Below are 27,208 nucleotides of genomic sequence, written 5' to 3'. Positions count from 1 at the left end.
CCCGACATGCTGTAGTATTTTCCGTGTCCATTTTGGGAGAAGGCGCACTCGAATAGCAGCCAACAAAGGCATTTTGAAACAAATAGCTGCCACTGTAACATCTCAAACGTTTTGTATAATTTAAATCGTGTGCGTTTTGTTAACCATTCACGTGACGCCACGCCTCACTCTTTTAATGGCTAGGAGGTGCCGTGCGGACAGGTGCTTGAGTGCTTGACTAAACGGGAGGCGTGCGAGCTGTACTCCAATGCGGAGGCTCACCGGGAAGCGTGCGAGCTATACGCCGTGCAGGCTCACCGGGAAGCGAGCCTTTTGACTTCCATGGCCGCCCGCCTTGCTCACATCCTCCCCATTAATGGCGCCCAAGCCGCAGTTTAATATGGTTTTTAAATATAAAACATTCATCGTAAACGTTTTAGTTAGAACACCCGTATGCAAACCAACAACTTCCCCAGGAAACCAAGGGAAAATGTGCCTAGTGGGATTTATGCAGCTCTTGATCGCAAACGTTTTAGTTAGAACACCCGTATGCGAACCGACAGCTTCCCCAGGAAGCCAAGAGAAAATGTGCCGAGCAGGATTTCTACAGCTCTTGATCGCAAACGTTTTAGATAGAACACCCTTATGCAAAGTGAGAGCTATGGTCTTCCCCCTTAAGTCGAGGGAAAATTCGCAACGCAGGATTTGTGCATCCCTTCAACGCAAACGGTTGTTTTGGATGACCCGTGTGCAACCACGTACAAACAATTTGGTAAGATTTGCATCTGTCATATTGGGTATGTTGCCATTTGTCAAACTGGAAAGATTGACATTTGTTGATCTAGTAACATTGCCATTTGTCAATCCTTGTAACACTGCGATTTGTCAAAATATGCAGCTAAAAATCACTAGCACTGTGATGCCCCGAGACCGACGCTCTGTTTGCCTTCCTTGTTTTGCGTGCTAGTTGTGTTATTTAGTTGTTTGTTGCATTCATCATCGCATCATTCGCTTTGCATCTGCATGTTTTCATAAAAACTCGTAACCGTTCGTAGTTGCCGCCTCTCTCCTTGTCTCCGTAGCATGTCGTCGGACCGTTTGTCTTCTTTGACCATTCTCAGTCCAACCACACACTTGACCTCGTCCGCTTAACCCCTCTCTGCACATCCCGCAAACCCCTCACGTGCACGCCCGAAACTTCTCCGAACCCGACCCGGCAGTCATGACCGATGGGTCCGGATCATCCCCCAACATCTATAAAACATCTCCGTTTTATTATTTGGGCTCCCTAGCCAATTTTTTCTCGATCGCCCGATTACGATCGGACGGACCCAATACCCCCCTAACCTAATCTTCCAGCGTATATAAACGGGGCAACCCTAAAATCTAGGGGAGATGTCCCATCCATCCCGTCTCGGCGCTACCACTTTCTTCCTCGGGATCTTCCCCGATCCAAAATTTCCACCAACCAGAGCCCTCCCATGGCTCCCCTCGAACTCCTCCTGAAGCTAGCCACCGAACCAGCAGCTGCTCCAGGCCGTCGCCCCAGTCATCCTCGACCAGCCGGAGCTTCTTCCAGCCTCGCGCGGCCGAGTCCCCGAGCTCCTCTGGTCGCGCATGAGCTCCATGACCCCGACGGCCAATTCGTCAGCCTCGTCGCCGCCGTTGACTCGCAGGCCAGCACCTTGCCTCCTCCCTCCCGTTCCTTCTTCTTTCCTTCACCTGCTGCTCGTGCTCATCTCCCTCCCTCTCTCTCTCTTGTGCTGCACCAGGGAGCAACAGCCGCCGCCCATGGACTTCCGTCGCTGACACCGCACAGATCGGGTCGTCCCCGACCCCCACGGCCCTGGCCTCGCCGGATCCGCCTCCCACCGTCGGGAATCGATTCCCCTCGACCTCGCCCCCGCCTCCGGTGGTCGTTCCGCTGTCTGCCGTCGCCGGAAGCACCATCGCAGCCACCGCTCGTCTTCCTGGAACGCACGCAGCTCCAAGTCCCTGCGCCCGTTGACCCGGCCTCGTGGGCCTCATCCCTGTCCGGCCCAGCCAGCGCCCTCCTCACCGAGCTGGGCTTGGCCCAGGGTGAGCAGCACCCGCCCCTCTCCTGTGCATGTTGGGCCAGCTAGTTTCGGCACGTGTTTTTTTTTTCCTGAACGAATTTGCCTATTAATCCAGTGAACGACAGATTTGTAGAAAACCCCTCATACATCATGCATATAATAACTTCACAACCGTGCATCGGATTAAAATGATCTATATATGTAAAGTGCTTAGAATTTCATCTAGTTTCATAATATGCCACTCTCATCCATGTTTAAAATGTTTAAAATGCTGTTTGTTTAATTTTGCCCAAATGCCATGCTAAAATGATTTTTTTCCATAACTAAATAACCGTAGCTCCGAATTTAATAAACTTTATATATAAATGGGGTAGAAAAATGCATAGATTAACTTGGTACACTTTACTTTGTTGTTTAACAACATTAAAATTGCGTTTATGGCAGAACAGTAGCAAATTCAAAATATGCATATGAGGATTTTCCGGAATTGTTGTTTGTTATTTCGGCCTCATTTAAACTTGCCTAGATAGGTTGTTTAATTATGATTCACCCCTTGCCATGTTTAATAACATTTAATATTGTTGGGTACATAAATGAGAGAGAACTAAATATTTGATGTGGTGTTTCGTTAGTATGCAACTCGTTGCATATTGAGCTCCACTTAATTTGTAGTGTTGTTTGTTGCACTTTGCCATGCCATGCCTCATTAAACCGGACATGCATCATATTTGTTTTTGCATCATGCCATGTGTATGTGGTGGTTGTTTACTATGTTGTTTGTTTCTTTCCGGTTTGCTTCTCTCGTTAGCTTCGGTTTCGTTCCGGAGTTGTGAGGATTCGTTCGACTACGTCCGTTTGTCTTCTTCATGGACTCGTTCTTCTTCCTAGCGGGATTTCAGGCAAGATGACCATACCCTCGAAATCACTTCTATCTTTGCTTTGCTAGTTGTTCGCTCTATCGCTATGCTTGCGTTACCTACCACTTGCCATATTCATGCCTCCCATATTGCCATGTCAAGCCTCTAACCCACCTTTCCTAGCAAACCATTGTTTGGCTATGTTACCGCTTTTGCTCAGCCCCTCTTATAGCGTTGCTAGTTGCAGGTGAAGATGAAGATTGCTCCATGTTGGATTATGTTTATGTTGGGATATCACAATATCTCTTATTTAATTAATGCATCTATATACTTGATAAAGGGTGGAAGGCTCGGCCTTATGCCTGGTGTTTTGTTCCACTCTTGCCACCTAGTTTCCGTCATACCGGTGTTATGTTCCTTGATTTTGCGTTCCTTACGCGGTTGGGTGATTTATGGGACCCCCTTGACAGTTCGCTTTGAATAAAACTCCTCCAGCAAGGCCCAACCTTGGTTTTAACATTTGCCACCTAAGCCTTTTTCCCTTGGGTTCTGCAGACTCAAGGGTCATCTTTATTTTAACCCCCCGGGCCAGTGCTCCTTCGAGTGTTGGTCCGAACCGAGCTGCCTGCGGGGCCACCTTGGGGAAACTTGAGGGCTGGTTTTACTCGTAGCTAGTCTCATCCGGTGTTGCCCTGAGAACGAGATATGTGCAGCTCCTATCGGGATTTGTCGGCACATCGGGCGGCTTTGCTGGTCTTGTTTTACCATTGTCGACATGTCTTGTAAACCGGGATTTCGAGACTGATCGGGTCTTCCCGGGAGAAGGAATATCCTTCGTTGACCGTGAGAGCTTATAATGGGCTAAGTTGGGACACCCCTGCAGGGTATAAACTTTCGAGAGCCGTGCCCGCGGTTATGTGGCAGATGGGAATTTGTTAATGTCCGGTTGTAGAGAACTTGACACTTGACTTAATTAAAATACATCAACCGCGTGTGTAGCCGTGATGGTCTCTTTTCGGCGGAGTCCGGGAAGTGAACACGGTTTTGGGGTTATGTTTGACGTAAGTAGGAGTTCAGGATCACTTCTTGATCCTTACTAGTTGACGACCGTTCCGTTGCTTCTCTTCTCGCTCTTATTTGCGTATGTTAGCCACCATATATGCTTAGTGCTTGCTGCAGCTCCACCTCATTACCCCATCCTTCCTATAAGCTTAAATAGTCTTGATCTCGCGAGTGTGAGATTGCTGAGTCCTCGTGACTCACAGATACTTCCAAACAGTTGCAGGTGCCGACGATATCAGTGCAGGTGACGCAACCGAGCTCAAGTGGGAGTTCGACGAGGAACTTGGTCGTTACTATGTTTCTTTTCATGTTGATCAGTAGTGGAGCCCAGTTGGGACGATCAGGGATCTAGCAGTTGGGTTATCTTCTTTTCTTTTGGCTTTGACCGTAGTCGGCCTATGTGTGTACTCTGATTGATGTATGATGTATTTATGTATTGTGTGAAGTGGCGATTGTAAGCCAACTCTTTATCCTATTCTTGTTCATTACATGGGATTGTGTGAAGATGACCCTTCTTGCGACTAACCACAATGCGGTTATGCCTCTAAGTCGTGCCTCGACACGTGGGAGATATAGCCGCATCGTGGGCGTTACAAGCACTATCTAATTTTTGCAACTAAAATTCAGTAATTAAGCATAGATTTCATTCATAGATTAAGCAGTCGTTCTTAATTTATACAAACAGTTCAACTCGACAGCTGAACCGACCAAACTTTTCCCCAATTGTTGCCAACCATGTACTGAAATAGCTAGTTCAACTATATATACTAGCTAATTTTAAGTACGTTGTACAGTTCCACCACATCCACAGTCATGAACTAAGCAAAATAGCCCCTAAATACTACTACTATGGAGGGGCTTTGTGCTACTTACGGCAGCCTCTCCTCTACCGTGCGCGCTCAGTAAGAGGCGGAGGAGGAGGAGGAGGAGGAGCCTACCGACGAGCTGGACAAATGCAACACGGTGCCTGCCGCTGCTGCACGTTCAGTGAGCTCGCCAACTCGAACGCCCACTGCCGCTCTAGACGATCCCTCTCGAAGCGGCCGGACTGATCGTAGATCTCCTGGTCCCTCGCCTCTGCGTTGGCGTGTGCTGTGGTCACGGTTGCGGTAAGGCTCTTTGCGTGCTCGACGAGGCGCTCCTCCTCCTCCCGCAGGAACTCGATGTAGCGCGCAAGGTCGTTGACGCACGTGCGGGCCTCTACCTCTGCCTCCCTCCTTCTGGAGGAGCGGGTGATGATCCCGGCGGTCGACGGTGGGCTGGCTGCCACGGCGGCCGACGATGGTGTGGTGGACACGATGGCCACCTCCCGCCTTTGGGCCGTGGTGGCGGACCAGGTGATGGCCGACAGTGGGGTGGCGGCCACGACGACCACCTCCTGCCTTCGGGCCGCAGTGGCAGAGCGGGTGATGGCCGGCAGTGGGGTGGCGGCCACGACGGCCACCTCCCGCCTTCGGGCCGCGGCGGCGGAGCGGGCGATGACCCTGGCTTTCGACGGTTGTGTGGCGGCAACGGCGGCCGGCAACAGCCGCCGACGGGCACCGGCGACGGAGCGTGTGGTGGGTGTTCCGTGCACACCCAACAGGGACGCCACGCGCACTACACTACACCGGGGACTGAGCCGCCGCCGCGGTGTAGCCTCCCAATTGGAGTTGTCCTCTGATGATGGCAGAGTGGCTGAGCGACGACGACAGACTGGTGCCATTGGCGATTATGGGAGAAGCAGACGAGATAAGCTACAAGGAGGGAAGGAAAAATGCGACGCGGGACTCGCCAACCGTGAGGGTTTATATAGCAGGCCGGTAAGCATTGGAATTTTGGGGGATTTCACCGAGTCGGCCGGGAAGCTTGCGCGGGAACCAGCGAGGTTGCGCGGGAACGGGCTCACCGACGATTCATTGGCGCAACTTCGTGCCACCGTTTGGCCAAAAGAACGCCCCCGCGCGCTGTGCAAGCTTGCGCTGTAAGCCGTCTGCGGCAGCTGGGTGACAAGATGTGCAAGAGGAGGACGAAAGGACACGTAAACATATGGTTAATACAAAAAAACGTTTGTGATTTAATTACCTACTATACCCCCGTCCTGGTTTATAAGTAGGATTTAACTAATAAAATATGAATGTATTTCGTCAAAAATTATATCGTTGGATTCGTATTTGAACATAGTTTCCAGTTATACAATTTTTGTAACATGCATTAACATTTTTTTGGTTAAATTTAAGGTTATATACCAGCAAGCATTTGCCCGCAACACACACGGCTTATTCCATCACAAACAGCTCAGATCGATCAACTACATGACACGTATCACACATGCAACTCTAATCTGATTCGTGCTTGATGTCTCCGACATCGCTTGTATAGTTCGTCTTATTTGCCACGTATCACTGTGCCGGCCTCTGCTCGCGTCCGTCGCCAAGCTCAGCTCGCCATTAGGCGCCGGAGCGCGTTGTGCTCGCTGTTAGGTGCCGCGGCACGCTTTGCTCGTGTCCGTCGGCGCGCTCGGCTTGTGGACAACTTTTCCTTGCGTGTTCAACTGCTATATGCATATATATATATATATGGTTGCTCGCCGTTGAGGCGACTGCGGAGCGCTCAGCTCGCGTCCCTCTGCGCGTGCTTTGCCAGCTGCTGGTCGTGCGCACGATCACGTCGGGGGCCCCATATGCATGCGGTTGCACCACACGCGTTGCCACGCGATGCAGTTACGTGCGGCACGATGGAGTTACGCGCTGCAAATTAGAACTGCCATCAGGGCCCGGCGATATTCCTGTCCGTCCGGCTTCCCCTTTAATTCCCGTAGCCATTATAACCTTAGTCTCTTCAACCTTTCAATCGCGCCCCACAACACAACAAGCACACCCACAACGACACATAGAGAGGGGATGTCTAGCGGCGCTCCAATGGATTTCGGCGAGTATAGAGTGGAGACCCACGCGAGGGAGACAGATCTCTCGGTGGTGTACACCATCGACTCGGCTGTGGTGGACGACTACATCAACAGCGTTGAGCAGTTGCTTACTCAAGACAAGTACAAGGTGGTCGGCATCGACCTCCAGTACACCGCCGGTCATCCCGGCATAGATCAGAAGGTTGCCGTCGCCCAGTTGTGCGTGCGCCATCATGTCCTCATCTACCACTACTGCATGGCCACAGAGCCTTGCGATCGTTTCAACAGGTTTGTCAACAGCACCGACTACAAATTCGCCACGGTGGAAACCACCGATGATGTAAAAGCACTCACGGTTATGGGCTTGGTCTGCAAGAACCTTGCCGAAATCCGTGAGCACTACAGGGTCTGGGGAAGCATGAAGGACTACCTGATTGAACTCGCCTCGACCATCATCGACCCCTACTACGAAAAGATGAAGCAGGATGCCCAGAGAACAAGTCCCGTATCCTGGCACGGGGCCTGGATGCGGCAACTGGATGAACCTCACCTCAGGTTCGTGGCCAAGAGCGTGTACACATGCTACGAGATGCACAGGCGGATCGTTGACATGAGGAAGTGCCTCGTTACCCAAATCGACGAGCCCGGATCGAGCCACAAGCAGAGCAAGCATCACAAGAAGTAGATGATGATCAGATGATCATTTATGCTAGTTAATCATACATGTAATATATAGTTTACTTTATTGGTGTGTGGAAATGTCATGTGTGTAGTAGCCACATGTATAATTATGCATGTAATAGTTTACTTTGGTGTGTGTAAATGACATGGTTTTAGTAGCCACCTATGTAAGTGGATGTTTAATTTGGTTATGCAACCATGTCCTTATAAGTGTGTATATATATGTTGTTGTTCTGTGTGCAATCCCATCGCACAACACACACGGCTTATTAGCAGCAATCGTCTGTGTTATCATCGGTCTTCGCACACATTTCTGATTACAGACATGTTTGCCACGTATCACACACATCTTGTTATATTGAACCGTTTCTGTTCTCTTGGCTCAAAACAAACAGTTCATCCGAGTGAACTGCATGCCGTATATCGCACACACCTTGATCTGGCTGACCGTTTCTTTTGTGTTGCCTAATCACAAATAGTTTATCCGAGTGAACCGTATGTTGTATATCGCACACACCTTCATCTGGCTGCCCGTTTCTTTTATTCCTCCTCATCGCAAATAGTTAATTGAACTGAACGGTATGCCCTGCATCGCACACGCAACTAAAATCTGAACCGTGTTTGATGCATCCTCCATCGCAAACGTTTTGCACCTTTTTTGACGGTCTTTTTACATCCCCGTTTGCGATTAATGCATCGCACACAGTTTCGTGAAAGGGTCTCTGATCGTAGTGTCGTGTTAGCAGCATCCTGCAGTAGTGCTTGCGCGAGATTCGATCGTCGGTATCTTCATACCTAGTTCAATCTCGTTACCGGCAAGTCTTTTTACTCGTTCCGTAATGGATCATCCCGTAACTAACTCATTAGTCATATTGCTTGCAAGGCTTATTATGATGTGCATTGCCGAGAGGGCCCAGAGATACCTCTCCGATACTCGGAGTGACAAATCCTAATCTCGATCTATGCCAACCCAACAAACACCTTCGGAGATACCTGTAGAGCATCTTTATAATCACCCAGTTACGTTGTGACGTTTGATAGCACACACGGTATTCCTCCGGTATTCGGGAGTTGCGTAATCTCATGGTCAAAGGAATATGTATAAGTCATGAAGAAAGCAATAGAAATAAAACTTAACGATCATTATGCTAACCTAACGGATGGGTCTTGTCCATCACATCGTTCTCCTAATGATGTGATCCCGTTCATCAAATAACAACACATGTCTATGGCTAGGAAACTTAACCATCTTTGATCAACGAGCTAGCCTAGTAGAGGCTTACTAGGGACACTGTGTTTTGTCTATGTATCCACACATGTATCAAGTTTCCGGTTAATACAATTCTAGGATGAATAATAAACATTTATCATGATATAAGGAAATATAAAATAACAACTTTATTATTGCCTCTAGGGCATATTTCCTTCAGACCCCCCATGGACGCGTCGATACTGGCCGAAAAGAGGGAGACCCTAACGAGCTGAGACCACACTCAATGCACCCATCTAAATATTGTGTTGGCATGCAACCGATGGAGGGGCTTTTAGGAGGAGGCACCTGTTCTGGCAAACGGGGCTCCTGACAACCGAGACCACCCTCCTCTTTAAAGCGGCAGACATTCTCCCAACCAACCAGACACTGTGCACCAGAGGCACGTTCGACCACGTTCTAGAGAAGTCTTGGCACATAACGCCAAGAGTTTTAACAACCGAGGGGGAAGCATCATTTCAGCTACGTGTCAGTGGGGAGGGCGTCCAAAACATCGTTGATGAGGATGAGACGACCGTCGGGGGAGAGCGTCCATGCCCTTCGCCCTGACAGATATTTTTTGACCTTGGTGATGAGCGAAATGAAGTCGACGTGCTTTAGCTTCTCGCAAGTGAGAGGTAGCCCCATATAGTAATGAGGAAACCCCTCTACCGAGTAGCCAAGAGCAGAGAAGACCAAGTCTAGCACGTGCGGGATGACATGCATGGGGACAACGATGCTCTTGGGGAAGTTGATGACAAGTGCACAACTTATATCAATAATGATTACGTTGACGCTATCCTAGAGCCCAAGCAACTCGTAGTGAGCATGCCATTGTCGATGGTAAAAAGTTGATCATCAAGCTAGAGGTGGCCTCCGATGAAGGCAATGACGCGCAGTACACCGCCATTGAATTTGATGATGAGGGCTTTATGCACGTCGTCGAGAAAGCTGAGGAGCGCACAACTTATCAATAATGATTACGTTGATGCTATCTTGGAGCCCGAGCAACCAGCAGTGCAGCACACAGTCGTCACAGTAAAAAAAGGCGACTGTCAAGCTAGAGGCGACCTCTAGTGAAGGAACAATGTGCACTACACAGGCACGGAGTTTGACAATGAAGGCTTCACTCACTTTCGTATAGGCAGTGCCTCTATCCCCATCCATTAATTTGTGTTGTTATTGTGTCATGTAGCTTGTTAGTGTTGTTATTTTAGGTTGTGATGCATGGTTGCACATACGAAGAACTATTGTCTCTTGTCCTTATCTTTTTAATCTTAATAATGGAAATACTTAAAAGGGCAAATCTTCCTCCTCCACTAGTATAACCAGGTGTTAAACGAATTCAAAAAATAGGGCGTGGCATCAAGGGACGACCCATACCAGTCGATAATTAAATCAAGCCAAACACAGACAAGTAAAGAGCTAGGAAATAGTTCCCTGGCAAACCTATACTACATAACACAGTTGCTTCGGGACTTACTGAGCTCCGCGGAAGCTTTCACTAATAAAAAGGGGCAGCATCAAAAGATGCAAAAAATTGGTAATTTAGAAAGAATATTTCAAACTTGATCACCCACATGCACTCTTATATATTTATTATAACCCCCTTCCCCTTAATGAAGGTCTTCTAAATTACGAGTGTTATTGGGAAAAAGTTCATGGGTTCGAGAAATGTTCATGGATTTTTTTAAATCTCGAATTTGATTTTTTTCACAAATTCAACAAAAAAATCCACAACTTGGAAAAGGTTTATGAATTTGCAAAAAGTTCACGGGTTTTAAAATTTCATGTATTTGAGAAAAGTACATGGGTTTTGAAAAGGTTGAATTTAAAAAAGGAATTTGAAAAAAGTTAACACATTGTTAAAAAATTGTAAATTAGAAAATGTTTTACTCCCTCCGTTCCTAAATATAAGTCTTTTTAGAAATTTCACAGTAGACTACATACAGAGCAAAATTAGTGAATCTACACTCTAAAATTATCTATATACATCCGTATGTAGTCCATATTAAAATCTCTAAAAAGACTTATATTTAGGAACGGAGGGAGTAAAAGAATGAAAATAGTAAAAACTAGAAAAAGGAAAAAAAGAAAATAAAACAAAGGCATACCAAAAATAAAAAACCGTAGAAAATACTACCTCAAAAAACATATAAAAACCAAACCGGAAGCACTTACTAAAAATGAACCTAGCTAAAGGATTATATGGGCAGGCCTAGTATATGAGCACCGTAACGAAGGAAACGGGGCAACTTATGCCGAATAGGAAATGGGGCGCGACTATGTCTCGCCTTCAGGGAGAGGGTTGAACCCTCGCTGAATGGGAGACAGAGATGGATGTTCAAAAAAACAAAAGAATGGGAGACAGAGATGGGCCGGCCCAGGAGAGCAAGAGGCCACAACTACCTTTTTCTGTTTTTCTATATTTTCTGTTTTGTTTTTTGCTTTTCTTTTCTTTTATTTATCCATTAAAGTATTATAAATATATATTACGAAAAAACACTCTATGAATTTTTTTCGAAAAATGTTGATCAAGCATTTGAAAAATGTTGAATGTGTATAGAGAAAATGTTTATCACGTATACGAAAAATTAAGAAAACATTTATAAAATTTTGATCATGTATTTAAACATGTTAATTAAGTATTTGAAAAATATTGACAAGCATTTCAAAATAATTAAATTTGTATAAAAAATATTGGCCATGTATTAAAAAAGATGAATTCTTTTTATCATACGTAAGAAATCTTAATCAAGCATTTGACAAAATGTTGATCAAGTATTTAAAAAACTGTTAAATGTATACATAAAAGAACCATGTATTATAAAAGGTCAATTTTTTATCATGTATTTAAATTTTTCGAAATCGTATGTGAAATATGTTATAATCGTTCAACAAAAGTGTTGACCTTGTATTAACAAAAATTCTGAAATTTTTATAATGTATATAAAAACTGTTAACAAAGCATTTGAAAATTTTGAACAAGTATTTGAAAAATATTAATCAAGCATTTAAAAAATGGTAAATTTGTATAGCAAAAATGTTGACCATGTGTTCAAAAAGAGTTAAATATTGCATATATAAAATATTAGTTAAGCATTTGAAAAAAAATGTTAAAAATGCATAGAAAAATATTAATCTTGTATTTGAAAAATGTTGACCAATCATTTGAAAATTGTTGAAGATATGTATAGTTAAAATGTTGACCATGTATTAAAAAAATTAAACTTGTAATAAAAAATTGTTAAACATGTATTAGATTTTTTTATTATATACAAAAAATGTAGAATGAAAAGCAAAAGAAAGAAAACCAAAAAAGAAATAAAATAAACCAAAAAGAAAAAACGAATAATAAAAACTAAGATACACATGTAGAAAGAATAAAAAAAGGAAAAATAAGCAAAACCCGGAGAAAAAAGAAAAGAAAACAAAAAACATTGAAAACCGAAGAAAGAACTGAAAAAAGAAAAAGAACATCAAAAGAGAAAAATCCGCAGAAAACAGAACAACAGGAAGAAAATGAAAAAAAAACAAAGAAGGAAAAAAGAACAAAATAAAGAGAAAAATAAATACATAAATACCAAAGAAAAAACGAAGAAAAGTAAAGAAAAAACCGAATGAACGAGAAAAATGTGCGCCACTTGTCACAACATGGGAGTTTTCCCTTTTTTTAGATTCGTTTATTCAAAACGTTTTATCTCTTAAACCGTGCGTCCAAATCTCGAACCGTTTTCACCGTTGGATTCCTCCCGTCGAGATCTTCAAAGTTAAATCATATGCTAATAGGTTTCGACGATTTTTTTCATGAATAACTAGAAAAAAAACAAACCGGGAGCACGTTTTTTCCTTTTCGAAGAGGCACGCGTTTTTTCCCTTTCGAGAGGCATGGTCGTGCCTTTCATGGAAGCAAATTCTTTTTTTTGCGGGTAACATGGAAGCAAATTCGTGCCTCCACGAGAAATAAATTCATGCCTCTTGCGGACCAAACAAATAAAACATGATTTTTCTTTTCTTTCCGAGAGCATGACCGTGCCTCTTGCGGAAGCAAATCCGTACTTCCACGAGAAGTGAATCCGTGCCTCTCACGGAACAAAAAAAAGAAAACGCATTTTTATCCTTTCTGAGAGGCACCTCTTACGGAAGCAAATATGTGCTTGCACGAGAAGTAAATTCATGCCTCTTGCAGAACAAAAAAAATGCATTTCTTCCTTTTCGAGAAGCACGGAAGCAAATGCGTGCGTCTACGAGAAGTAAATCGGTGCCCCTTGCGAAACAAAAAAAAATGCGTTTTTCCTTCTCGAGAAGCATGATCGTGCCTTTCGCGGAAGCAAATCCATGCCTCCACAAGAAGTAAATCAATACCTCTCGCGGAACAAAAAACGCGTTTTTTCCATTTCCGAGAGGCATGACCGTGCCTGATACGTCTACAACCTATCTATAATTTTTTATTGTTCAATGCTATTATAGTATGAATCTTGGATGTTTTATATGCACTTATATGTCATTATATATTATTTTTTGGGACTAACCTATTAACTTAGTGCCAAGTGCCAGTTGCTGTTTTTTTGTTTTTTAGAATATCAATACCAAACGAAGTCCAAATGCCACGAAACTTTTTGGAGATTTTTTCCTGAACATAAGAGACTCTGGAAGCTTCGAGAGAGGCCCAAAAGATGAAGGAGTGGCCCACGAGGTACCACGGCGCGCCTTGGTTGCTTGTGGGGCCCATGTTCACACTTTTGACCTAATTCCGCATCTATAAATTAGCTAAAATAGGGAAACCAAGACAGAGCCACCCAAAATATTTTTTCCGCTGCCGCAAGCTTCTGTTCTCGTGAGATCCCATCTGGAGGCCTTTTCCGGTACTTTGCCGGTGGAGGAATCCACCACGGAGGGGCTCTGCATCAACCTTGCTACTGTTGTGATGATGTATGAGTAGTTTACCACAGACCTATGGTCCATAACTAGTAGCTAGATGACTTATTCTCTCTCTCTTTGATCTTCAATACAATGTTCTCCTCGATGCTCTTGGTGTTCTATTTGAGGTAATGACTTTTTGTGGTGTGTTTGGGATCCGATGAATTATGAGTTTATGATCAGATTATCCATGAATATTATTTGAGTCTTCTCTGAACTCTTTTATGCATGATTATTATAGCTTTGTATTTTTCTCTGATCTATTGATTTGGTTTGGCCAACTAGATTGATTTTTTTTCAATGGGAGAGGTGCTTTATGATGTGTTCAATCTTGCGGTGATCTATATCTCAGTGAAAGACAGGGAAAAGACACGTATTTGTATTGTTGCCATTAAGGATAAAAAGATGGGGTTTATTTATGTGTGAGTTTACTTGTCTACATCATGTCATCTTGTTTAAGGCGTTACTACATTCTTTATGAACTTAATACTTTAGATGGATGCTGGATAGTGGTCGATGTGTGGAGTAATAGTAGTAGATACAGGCAGGAGTCGGCCTACTTGTCTCGGACGTGATATCTATATACATGATCATTGCCTTGGATATAGTCATGATTATTCACTTTTTATTTTCCCAACAGTAATTCGTTTACCCACCATGCTATTTTTAAGAGAGAAGCCTCTAGTGAAATCTATGGCCTCCAGGTCTAGTTTTTATCATATATTAAAAAAATCCAAAAATACCTATCTTTACTTTATTTTATTTATCTATCTATCACTACAAGATTTAATATTTGCAATTAACCGCCGAGGGATTGACAACCCCTTGTTCGCGTTGGGTGCAAGTATTTGTTATTTTCTGTGCAGGTACTGCTAACAAGGTGTTGCTTGATTCTCCTACTGGATCGATAACCTTGGTTCTTAACTGAGGGAAATACTTATCTCTGCTGTAATGCATCATCCTTTCCTCTTCGAGGAAATCCCAACGCAACTCACAAGTAGGAGTGCCTCTCGCGAAAGCAAACCCGTGCCTCCACGAGAAGTAAGTCCGTGCCTCTCGCAGAACGAAAAAAAAGAAAACATAGTTTTTCCTTGTCGAGAGGCACGGCCGTGCCTCTCGCAGAAGCAAATCCGTGCCTCCACGAGAAGTAAATTCATGCTCGCGGAACAAAAAAAAGAAAAATATGTTTTTCTCCCTTTCCGAGAGGCATGACTGTGCCTCTCGCAAAAGCAAATCTGTGCCTCCACGCGAAGTAAATATGTGCCTCCCGTGGAACGAAAAAAGGTAACACGTTTTCCCCCTTTCCGAGAGGCATGACCGTGCCTCTCGCGGAATGAAAAAAAGAAAATGTATTTTTTTCCTTTTCGAGAGGCACGACCGTGCCTCTCACGGAAGCAAATCCGTGCCTCCATGAGAAGTAAATCCCGTGCCTCTCGTGAAACGAAAAAAAACAAATTTTTTTGCCAATTTTTTTATTCTTTTTGGGTTTAAATCCTAAGATAAACCTGGGGAAAACAAAAAAGCCGAAAAACCCAAGAAATCATCTAAAAGCCAAAAATGTGTACAGAAAAAATTAAAATTAAAATCTGAATGGTGCGCCCAGAGTGCAACACGTGACGGCGGCTGGGAGCGCCCCAAATGGCACGCTCCCAGCCCACTCCAAGTCACCCTTGGGGGGGGGGGGGCTCTCGAAGGAGTTCTCCCCGGTTAGTAGCGGGATCTCCTAACCTTTGGTTCCTGAATCATTGTTCCTAGCTAGTGGAGCTGATGTATATGATTGACCAAACACCAACGCAAAATCTTAAGAAGTAACGGTATTTCAGAATAAATATTCCATTTTTTTAAAATCTGTGAACAACTAAAGGGAAAAATTAATGCTTAAAAATCTGAACATTTCATAAGCAACATGAAAAATGTCTACATTTTTTGAAATTGTAAATTTTTGTGAAACCTCATATTTTTTTCAATTTTGAGAACAAAATTTGAGAAACGATAACATTTTTTGTAATTGATTTTTTTTTGGAAAAAACTCAAACATTTAGAAATTCTTGAACATTTTTAGAATTTGTGAAAATTGAAATATGGGAAGATATTTTGAAATTGCTAAAATATTTTGGAACCGTGAACATTTTGAAATTTGAATACTTTTTTAAAGGAACCCTTTTTAATTCCACAAAAAATGAAACTACTATTTTTTAAATTCCTAAAGGTTTTTAATTTTATGAGCAATATTTTTGAGACCAACAAACATTTTTTGAAATTCCAAAATATTTGAAATTTTCGAAAATATTTGAAGGATAAAAATAAACCTGAAAAAGGAAAAGGAAAAAATAAAGTAAAAGGGAAAACCAGTAAAGAAAAAAAACGTTGTGGAGTGAATCCTATTCCACACATTTTTTTGGAGAGGAATAGCACCTATTCCATTAAACTTGGTGCACCAAATCAGTATTCACCAAAGCCGAAACAAAGCCAGGGGCATCAACGGCCCAAAGAGAGAGAGAGAGAAAGAGAGAGAGAGAGAGAGAGAGAGAGAGAGAGAGAGAGAGAGAGAGAGAGAGGCGTCATTTGTTACCCCAAATTGTGCCAGGGCATGAGCTACAACATTACATTTTTTTTTTGAATGTACAACATTACATTGGCGCCTACAAAAACAGAATTCAAAGGACTCAAACAATGCACGACACAGGCTTCTTGCTAGAGAACACAAGTTCGGCAGCATCGTAGTCCCGGCCCCTGATCGCATTAATTATCGTGAGACAGTCCGATTCAAAGATGACGCATTGAGCTTCCAGGTCAGCACCACATGACACATGTGGTAAGCAATCCAATCAATTAAAAAAACAAAACGAGAGAGCTCCCAGGTCAGCAGCGCCCTCGATCGCTTTTAAGCAAGCCATCGCCTCAGCCTGCAGGGGACTTTGAGCATGAAACAGCAGCGGCCGCAAGAAACCTGCCCGCTTCATCACGTGAAGCTTCTTTACTCTCGTGAAAAGCTGCATCCATGTTAAATTTAACAGCTCCAAGCCCCTGCTCCTGTACTCTCGTGAAAAGCTGCATTCATGTTAAATTTAACAGCTCCAAGGCTTGGTGGCTTCCTAGATGGATGAACTGCATGCTGCGTACGTTGAGTAGGTGGTTGGGATTGGGCATTAGCAAAATCCAGGAGATGTTTAGTGATGAAAGCACTCACTTCCTCCGGTGATCTCTGTTTCTCCCCGGCGTTCATTTTGTTCCTGGTGGTCCATCAATCCCACAGCGGCACTGCCAGGCGAAGCTTCTTTTCGGATGGTAAAGAGCAAACCTGCCGCGTCATCTCAAAGGAGTCCTGACACTGACAGAGTTGCAAACGGATGTCTCCCAGGTATTGCTCTCTCCACACCGCTTTGACCCTTTTGCAATTTAGGAAGAGATGCCCTCCGTCTTCGTCCAATAGACACATCGGGCATCTTGTGTCAAGGTCAATATGCTTAGAGCAACTCCAATGCAGCGACCCAAACGAACGCGCTTTTTGTCCATTTTTTTGTCCATTTAGATCGGTTAGGTGGACGTGCGCGTCCGCTTTTTTATTTAGGTCGAGAGGTGCGCCCAACGGAAGACATACCTATTTTTGCCGACGTGGCTGAAACTGAGTTAATTAAGCATAATTATAAATAAAATAGCCGGTAAAACGCCGGCCAAAGTCCACTTAAACATAACTAAACATTGAAAAAACTCTAATAAATGCCCGCACGTTGCCCTAGTAGATCGCCTTGCCCTTGCCCTTGCCCTTGCCATCGTCGTCGCCGCCGTCTGTGAGGTCGATGAAGACGGGAGGCGACCCAGCCCAACTGAATGCAGCTTCATAGGCCGCCAGGGTAGCCTCCTCCGGTGTCTGCTGCGGCGACGGCATTGCGGCGAGACGGGCGCGCTCATCCTCCTCCTCGCACCGCAACGCCTCCTCCTCGCGGCGCAGCAGCTGCTCCTGGCGCATCTGCTGCTCGGCGTCGGCCCCCTCCTTCGCAATCTAATGCGCCTTCCAGCGCTCAAGGTGGGCCGCCTCCTCTTTCGACGTGGAGGCAAAGTAGCATGGAGGTGTGCTCACCCACTCGTGGAGCTCGCCGGTCCATGAATAGGACTCCTCGGGCCAAATGGCGGGCGGCGGTGAGCGCTTCCGCGTGGGCGTTGGCTCGCGCTACGGCTCTGGCTCGGCCTTGGGCTAGACGAGGGGCGGCGCCGGCGGTGGTGGCAACACAAACAAGGGCGCGTGGATAGAGTCCCCCGCCGCGGACAAAGCAAGGGCTTGCTCCAGCCCATCCCAATGGGTGTCTTCCTCGAGCCGGCTCGCCTCCAGCGCGTGCTGCAGGGCCTCCTCGAGGGCGGCTTGGTACTCTGCCTCCGCCTGCTCTTCCTCCGGCTTTACTCCTAGGGGCGGTGGTGGAACGTCGTGGTCGATGTGAGCGCCTAGGCAGTGCTCCTCCTCGTGCTCTAGCGCAAACCAGCACTCCCAGTTGGGAGAGTCTGGCGCGTAGGCATGCATTGCGTGCTGCTCTGGTGTAAGGAGCTCGTGCCGCCGAGAAACCTCCTCCACGTGTGCCCGTGCGGACCGTGGCACCACCAGGATGGGGATGCGCCGCGGGTCCAGACGCGAGTCGTGCGACAAGTTCACATTTGGATACGGCAGGGGCTGGCGGTACTCCCAGTGCCACCGCGCCTAGTGGACTGGGATGTACAGCTGCTCTCGCTCCCACGGTGGTGTGCCGCGTCTAGTCAGCGGCTGTGTAGGAGGGAGCCCGCGGGAAGAGCTCGCTCCGGCACTGAACCTCGCCTTCCTCTCTCCATTCCCGCTGAAGATGTTGATACGTCTCTGCCATATCTACTTTTCCTAACATTTTTCTTGTTGTTTTGGACTCTAATTTGCATGATTTGAATGAGACTAACCCGGACTAACGTTGTTTTCAGCACAACTACCATGGTGTTGTTTTTGTGCAGAAATAAAAGTTCTTGGATTGTTTCGAAACTTTACGAGGAATTTTTATATAATAAAAGAGAATTTCTGGAGCCAAGAACCACCGGAGGGGGGCACCTGGGTGGGCACAACCCACCAGGGCGCCCCCTCAGGCGCGCACAGGTGGGTTGTCCCCACCTGGTGGCCCCGCAGACTCCAACCCTGATACTATAAAATCACATATTTGGAGAAAAAATCAAGGTGGAAGAATTATCGCGTTTCACGCGACGGAGCCATCGCCACCTCCTGTTCTTCATTAGGAGGCCAGATCTGGAGTCCGTTTGGGGCTTTGGAGAGGGGGGTCTTCGTTGTCATCACCAGCCCTTCTCCATCGCCAATTCCATGATGCTCCCCACCGAGAGTGAGTAATTCCTTCGTAGGCTCGCTGGTCGGTGAGGAGTTGGATGAGATTCATCATGTAATCGAGTTAGTTTTGTTAGGGCTTGATCCCTAGTATCCATTATGTTCTGAGGTTGATGTTGATATGACTTTGCCATGCTTAATGCTTGTCACTTTGGGTCCGGGTGCCATGATTTCAGATCTGAACTGTTTATGTTATCACCATTATATCTATGTTCTAGATCAGATCTTGCAAGTTATAATCACCTACTATGTGTTATGATCCGTAAACCCCGGAGTGGCAGAAGTCGGGATACTTTCCGGTGATGACCGTAGTTTGAGGAGTTCATGTATTCACTATGTGTTGATGCTTTGTTCCGGTTCTCTAATAAAAGGAGGCCTTAATATCCCTTAGTTTCCAATTGGACCCCGCTGCCACGGGAGGGTAGGACAAAAGATGCCATGCAAGTTCTTTCCATAAGCACGTATGACAATTTACGGAATACATGCCTACATTCTATTTATGAACTGGAGCTAGTGCCGTATCGCCCTAGCTTATGACTGTTATATGATGAATATCATCCAACGAATTCACCGATCCAATGCCAACGAATTTCTCTTATATTATTTCTGTTAAGTTACTACTGCTACTGATCACTTTTCTGCAGATAATTAATCTCCAGGTGTGGTTGAATTGACAACTCAGCTGCTAATACTTGCAAATATTCTTTGGCTCCCCTTATGTCGAATCTATAAATTTGGGTTGAATACTCGACCCTCGAAAACTGTTGCGATCCCCTATACTTGTGGGTTATCAAGACCTTTTTCTGGCGCCATTGCCGGGGAGCATAGCTATATTTGTTGAGTCACTTGGGATTATTATGAAATTATCACTATGAAGAATCTGAAGGATACCGAGACTAAGATTTTTCCCTCTAAGACAAGGGGAGGTAAGGAACTGCCATCTAGCTCTACACTCGATTCACCTTCTGTTATGAGTAGACTTGCAACACCACCACATGCTATTAATCCCGATATGTCGCAAGTTATTGATGATGCTACTTCTATGAATGCTACTCATGATGATTCTAGTACCTTGCTTGATGATAATGTGCCACTAGGTGAATTTCTTGATGAACAAATTGCTAGAGTAAGACAGAATGAGACTGTTGAAACTGATGAAGAGCTTGAAACTGAAAATCTTGAAACACCTATTAGACCTAGCTCTCCGAGATATGAATTGCCTAAAATACCTGAAGGTTGTGTTATGGATGAGGAGACGGCTAGAGATTTTTATGCTTGCAATGATAGAGATGATCTTGAGAAATTATTATGCAAACTGAAAGAGAAATCTTTGAATGCTAGAATGAAATGTGACCCCCAGTTTGCTACTTCTCCTATCTTTGTTGATGATAAGGATTATGAGTTCTCTGTCGACCCAGAGTTGATTATTTTGGTTGAATCTGATCCTTTCCATGGTTATGAAACTAAAATTGTTGTGGCACCTCTTACCAAGTTGAATGATATAGCCACCCTTTTTGCTCATGATGAGAAGATTCGCTATTATTATATTCTCAAATTATTTCCGTTCTCATTAAAGGGTGATGCTAAGACTTGGTACAATACTCTTGCTCCTGGTTGTGTGCGTAGTCCCCAGTATTTTGATTTATTACTTCTCTGAAAAATATTTTCCTGCTCATAAGAAACAAGCTGCCTTACAGGAAATATTTAACTTTGCGCAAATTGAAGAAGAGAGTCTCCCACAAGCTTGAGGGAGGCTTCTCCAATTGCTAAATGCTTTGCCTGATCATCCTCTTAAGAAAAATGAAATACTTGATATCTTCTATAATGGACTAACCGATACTTCTAGGGACTTCCTAGGTAGTTGTGCTGGTTGTGTTTTCAGGGAACGAAGTATTGGACAAGCTGAGGAATTATTGAATAACATATTGAAAAATTATGATGATTGGATTCTTCCTGAACCACCAGCTAAACCTACTCCAAAGAAGAGGGGTATCTTATATCTCAGTCCTGAAGATATGCAAGAGGCAAAGAAATCTATGAAGGAAAAAGGTATTAAACTAAGGATGTCAAAAATTTACCTCTCATTGAAGAAATACATGGGCTTGAAACACCACCACCCAAGGAGGTAGAGGTAAATTCTTTATTGAAGTTTGATGAAGGTAATATCCCTTATAATAAACATCCTAGTCAATGCCTTTATGAGTTTGATAATTATATTAGAAAACAAGATCACTTCAATGCAAATGTTATGAAACAATTGAAATACAACTCTGATATGATTGCTCGCTTAAGTGACTTGTTATTTAGAATCTCAAATGATGTTAGAGGTGTAGGAATACATGCCTCTATGGTTCAGACTCAGTTAGCAGAAGTTGCTAAATCTCAAAGAGATTGCTTGATGAAATGAACAATAATATCAATGATCATGCTGTTAGAGTAATGACTAGAGGAGGTAGAATGACTCAGGAACCACTTTATCCTGAGGGACACCCTAAAAGAATTGAAAAAGACTCTCAAAGAGTTAACACTGATGCACCTAGTCCTTAAAGAAAAAGAGGAAGAAAAATGATAGGACTTTGCATGCCTCTAGTGAACCTGAAGTAGAAAAACCTCCTGATAATGAAATGAAGTCTCTATCTCTGATGCTGAAACTCAATCTGGTAATGAACACTCATCTTCTGATGATGAAAAAGATAATGTGAGGTTCATGAAGACACTCCAACAAATAATAAAGAACCAGATAATTATGTTGAAATAGAACCAGCTGTTGATCTTGACAACCCACAACCCAAGAATAAAAGATATGATAAAAGGGACTTTATTGCTAGAAAACATGGTAAGGAAATAGAACCATGGGTTCAACGACCTATGACCTTTCCACCTAAATCAACTAAGAAGAAAGATGATAAAGAATTTGAACGCTTTGCTGAAATGCTTAGGCTAGTCTTTTTGCGTACCCACTTGACTGATATCTTGAAAATGCCTCCTTATGCAAAATACATGAAAGACATCATCACCAATAAGAGAAAAATACCGGAAGCTGAAATCTCCACCATGCTTGCTAATTATTCTTTTAAGGATGGAGTACCTAAAAAAACTTGGAGATCCAGGAACACCAACAATACCTTGCTCCATCAAAAGAAACTATGTGAAAACTGCCTTATGTGATTTAGGAGCTAGTGTTAGTGTTATGCCTTTCTCTTTATATAAAAACTTGATTTGAATAAGCTCACACCTACCGAAATATCTTTGCAAATGGCTGACAAATCAACTGCCATACCTATCAGTATCTGTGAGGATGTGCCGTTGTTGTTGCAAATGTTACTATCTTGACTGACTTTGTTATACTTGAGATGCCCGAGGACGACAACATGTCGATTATCCTTGGTAGACCCTTCTTGAATACTGCAGGGGTTGTTATTGATTGTAATAAAAGCAAGGTCACTTTTCATATTAATGGTAATGAGCATATGCTTCTCTTCCCGAGGAAACAATTCCAAGTGAATGGTATTAATGTTATTGAAAAATCTCCAACAATTACTATTGGAAGTTTTCATCTACCTTTACCTACTGCCAAAAAGAAATATGAAATACTTATTATTAGGGACATTCATATCCCCATTGAGGTAACTTAGTGTTTACGAAAGTTCTTCGGTTTCATGCTAATCGGAAGTGGTTGTTAATAAGACTTGATCAACCTTATTAATGAATCATTTTTGAGAGGTATGAAGTTGATGAATTTAGTGAGCACTACCTTCTGCCCTTATCTTTTGTTTTCTGTTTTTGTTAGTTAAATAAAATAAAATGCCATGACTTGCCTGTTTTCTGAGTTTTCCGTGCAATAAAAAATGACCCAAGAATAAAAGTTCTCAGAATACCTTGAAAATTTAATATGATTTTTTCTGAATATTTAAGAATTTTTAGTGCAAATAACATCAGAGGGAGGTGCTCCAGGTGGGCACAACCCACCTAGGCGCGCCCTGGTGGGTTGTGGTCCCCACGTGGGCCCCCTCACTTATCTCCTTAGCCCATGTCATCACCTACCTCTAAAAAAAATCATCATTACTCTCTCTCTCTCTCTCTCTCTCTCTCTCTCTCTCGTGTTCTTGCTCTCAAACCCGCAAATTTCGATCTCTTTGCTCGAAGCTCCATTTCCTAAACTGTTTTGGGGGGTTGCTACTTCGTATGTGACTCCTCCATTGGTCCAACTAGATGATGCCCCGCGCGTTGCTCGGGAATTTGTAGCGCTATTTAGGAAGAGAATAACCTGGCAAAAAGAATATTATTAATTAGATATAGAAACAGGGAGATATCATTTATAATTGGAATTTGTTCTATACATTGTTGTGCACTGTCAGTTCATCTAAAGGAATCCTATAGAAGAAGCGAGCAAACACATACCAAGATTCCGGTCGATAATTCCAACATGACAATCTCAGATGCTCATCCTCAGGAGAGTGAAGAGACACCCCATCTACCATTAAAAACAATTCCTTTTTGGAAATTTATAAATGAGAATTTGCTCCAAAAGCAGTAATATAAAAATTGATAAAAGGTCTAATCCAATCATAAATAGTTATTGGGAGGACAGTAGTTCATTAAGCCAATGATTCCAAATGCTCAGCAAGAGCATTTACTGGATTGTATTCTAAATCGACATGACTCCCTTCTGCATACAAAAATGATAAATACAAAAAATGAAATTGAACAGAGCATTTGTGTTTGACATGGTCTAGTGGTACTCATTACTATGACTATATAACTATATATATGATACATGGTGTTGGGTGCAAGTGAAGTTACGACGGGTCTGAAATCTTAAGATGTAGTTAACTATGTCTTGTTGTCAATAGCATAAATGCCTAATTTCACCTAGTGTATATATATGGAACATTATAGCTAGAACAGGAAAAGGTTGACATAAGAAAATGGCAATTTGTCAACTCTATCAAGATTTCGGTGTGATGTAGATTTCCTGCAAGATTTAAGGTTTTCAGGTTGGACTAATCCATAAGTTTATTCTTTTTGGTACTCGACCGAACATGTAGGTAGCAAATTTGTATGATACTTGGCTCAGAAAAAAGCAATTGACCCTTTCACCCTAGAGTAAACCTACCAGGTGATCAAAACCACCAAAAAAATATTTTCTCTTCCATTTTACATGAGTGCATATAACAATTGGGTTGGATCCTTCTAGCATGGTACATGATAAGTATGAAAGTAGCCTATTCACAACTGATTTGGACTCAAACATAAGAGAATAAAATGGCATGTTTCATGACTGTAATTACTACAGACAACTAAAAAGCAAATGTTTCTGCCATGTGCATATTTGAACTTAAATATGCTATTCTCATGTAGTATTGCAAAAGAAAGAGAACCCATCAATATCACAACCCAGAATATAGAATGTGAAAAGTAAGATGGCAAGTAAGAAAAGTATCAATTAGCTAGTACTGAAAACCGAGTGATATAATAGATAGCTAAAGTGTGTTTTATACATTGATGTGAATTGTAGTTAATCTAAAGGAATCCTATCAAAGAAGAGAGCAAATACATACCGAGATTCCGGTAGCCAATCGATAGTCTCGTACCCTCTGCCTCAATAGAGTAAATACATATCCGCCTACTAATAAAAAACAATACCCTACTTGCTCCGGACATCTGTAACTGGAATTTGCTCCCAATGGCATGCAATTACATAGAAATGTGAAAGTGAAAACCAATCTTAAATAGTTTTTCAGAGGCCTGTAGTATCATTCAGCCAATGCTTCCAAACTCTAGACAGGAGCACCTATTGGAGTGTCTTCCTCCTGTAGAACAGCTAATGCCAGGGTGAGGATTATAACGGAAAGAACTTCAACCATAAGGCATAGACCAAAAAAACTTAGCGTCAATGACGAATTTCAGCTACAGTATATACGTGGAACATTAGTTAGAATAAGAAGAGGCTGGTCTGAGTAAATGCCAGTTTGTCAACACTATCGGGGGGGGATCAGGGAACAATAGATGAGGTTTGAGTACCTTTAATTTCCCTGCATTTTAGTTTTTGTGTTGTTTAGAGGTAATCTCTCTTTGTAAAGCTGATTTAATCCTGCAAACAAATTTGATGAGATGAGCAATTACGGGCCATCATAACAATCCAGAGAGATAGATAGAAAAATATATATGTAGAGAGAGAGAGATAGAGAGAGAGAGAGAGATCAGAATCAGATCAATACTTGTTGATATAGCAGATTAGAATCAGACTGAGAGCCCTCGCCAATCCTCCTTGCCATTAGACTATTGGCTCCCGTGGATGTAGAATTTTTTGGAGAACATCAACGCTCCAGTGAAGGACAAACTCCAGAGCTGCGCCATGTGCGACTAGGGCTGCAAGAAAAGCTCGAGGCTCGTGAGCCGCTCGAAATCGACTCGTTTTTTGACTCGACTCGAGATCGACTTGAAAAGAAACAAGCTGAATTTGAACACTTTATGTAGCTTGACCGAGAAACGAGCCGATCTTGAGCTAATGTTGGCTCGCTCGATTTTAGCTCGATAGCTCGACAGAATATCATTATGTTAAATGATCATGCCATATATTAAATGAAAATAATATAATTTATTACCATATATGTTGTCCATAATTTTTTCCATTTTATTTACCAACGAACATGGAAACTTAATTAAGTGCGGAGAAGATTTAGGCCTAATTATGTCACGTGGTCGACTATGTGTTAAATATCTTATATTTTTGGCAAAGGTTCCCAGCATATTTACCTTAATTTTTTTGTTTTTCATCCACAGATTTATAATTTTTACCATCTCATTTAGCTCGAAACTAGCTCGAGATCGACTCGAGATCGTTACAAACTGAGCACGAGTCATGTTCTACAGCTCGATCATGAGCTTCACTTAGTTTGAGCTCGCTCGAATTTTCATATGAGTTGAGCTGAGCCAACTCCAACTCGCTCGAGCTTGACTCGTTTGCAGCCCTATGTGCGACGGCGAGGAGGGCCCTGAGGAAGCTAGAACACAGGCTATCTGGCGGCTTGCTCTCGGCGGCAAGGCGGGCCGGCGACGGGTGAAGACGGCGCATATGGACGGGGCGCCGAAGAGTGGACTTGACGCACTGGTTGTTGCAGCCATGGAGCTTGGATATTGGAGAAGATGCACAAAGCGACGGGCTATGGGAAAGGAAGCGGTGGAGCCATGGAACTGAAGCGAAGAAGTAATGGGATCGGGCCCAGCGTGTGCTTCTGTCGGGCTTCCACTCTTCGGTTACATAAATATCAAAGGGGCCTCTTCGGTTTTCAGAGAGTAGATATTGGCACGATTTTTTTAAGAATGCTGACGTGATGAGCTGCATGACCAAAATAGTTAAGAGGAATTGATGATGTGGCAAGGCTGCTGAGATGGATAGGCTGCATGTCAAGAGAAATAGGTTAGTGGGGATGAACTATTTAGGTATAATAGATTAGTTTTTGCTTTAATGGTTTATATTTTGAAAAATTAGTTACTCCTGTTGCTACTGTAGATGATCTTGCATGTTGAATTCTTAGAGTTCTAAGTAGTTTGAATGCTTGATATTGCCTCTATGCATACCTATGAGTAGTTACTATCAATCTTGTGAAGTGTTGTTGAGGAAAAATTTTGGACTACAAAATTTCAGAATTTTGTTCTTAGGAAAAAGATGAGTATATTTAGGAAGTTTGCTTCCAAGAAGAACTCTAAGGAGTTATCGGGGAGTCGTCGTATAATGACCTCCGTACCCGGAGGATGGCGGAGGTACGACCGTGTGAATGGCTACACACCCCTTTCATGGATGGAGCCGGAATCTGTCAAGAGTTTGCACACTATGCTGCTAATGCCGGCCTCACCGACTTCATCGCAGCTGAGTGTGAACAATTGTCGGGTAACGTAGTAATTTCAAAAAAATTCCTACGCACACACAAGATCATGGTGATGCATAGCAACGAGAGGGGAGAGTGTGTCCACGTACCCTCGTAGACCGAAAGCGGAAGTGTTATGACAACGCGGTCAATGTAGTCGTACGTCTTCACGATCCGACCGATCCAAGTACCGAACGCACGGCACCTCCGAGTTCAACACACGTTCAGCTCGATGACGTCCCACGAACTCCGATCCAGCAGAGCTTCGAGGGAGAGTTCCGTCAGCATGATGGCATGA

Source organism: Aegilops tauschii, chromosome 1 (genome assembly GCF_002575655.3).
Source record: "Aegilops tauschii subsp. strangulata cultivar AL8/78 chromosome 1, Aet v6.0, whole genome shotgun sequence".
Lineage (NCBI taxonomy): Eukaryota > Viridiplantae > Streptophyta > Magnoliopsida > Poales > Poaceae > Aegilops > Aegilops tauschii.
Note: the sequence above shows the minus strand (reverse complement) of the source record.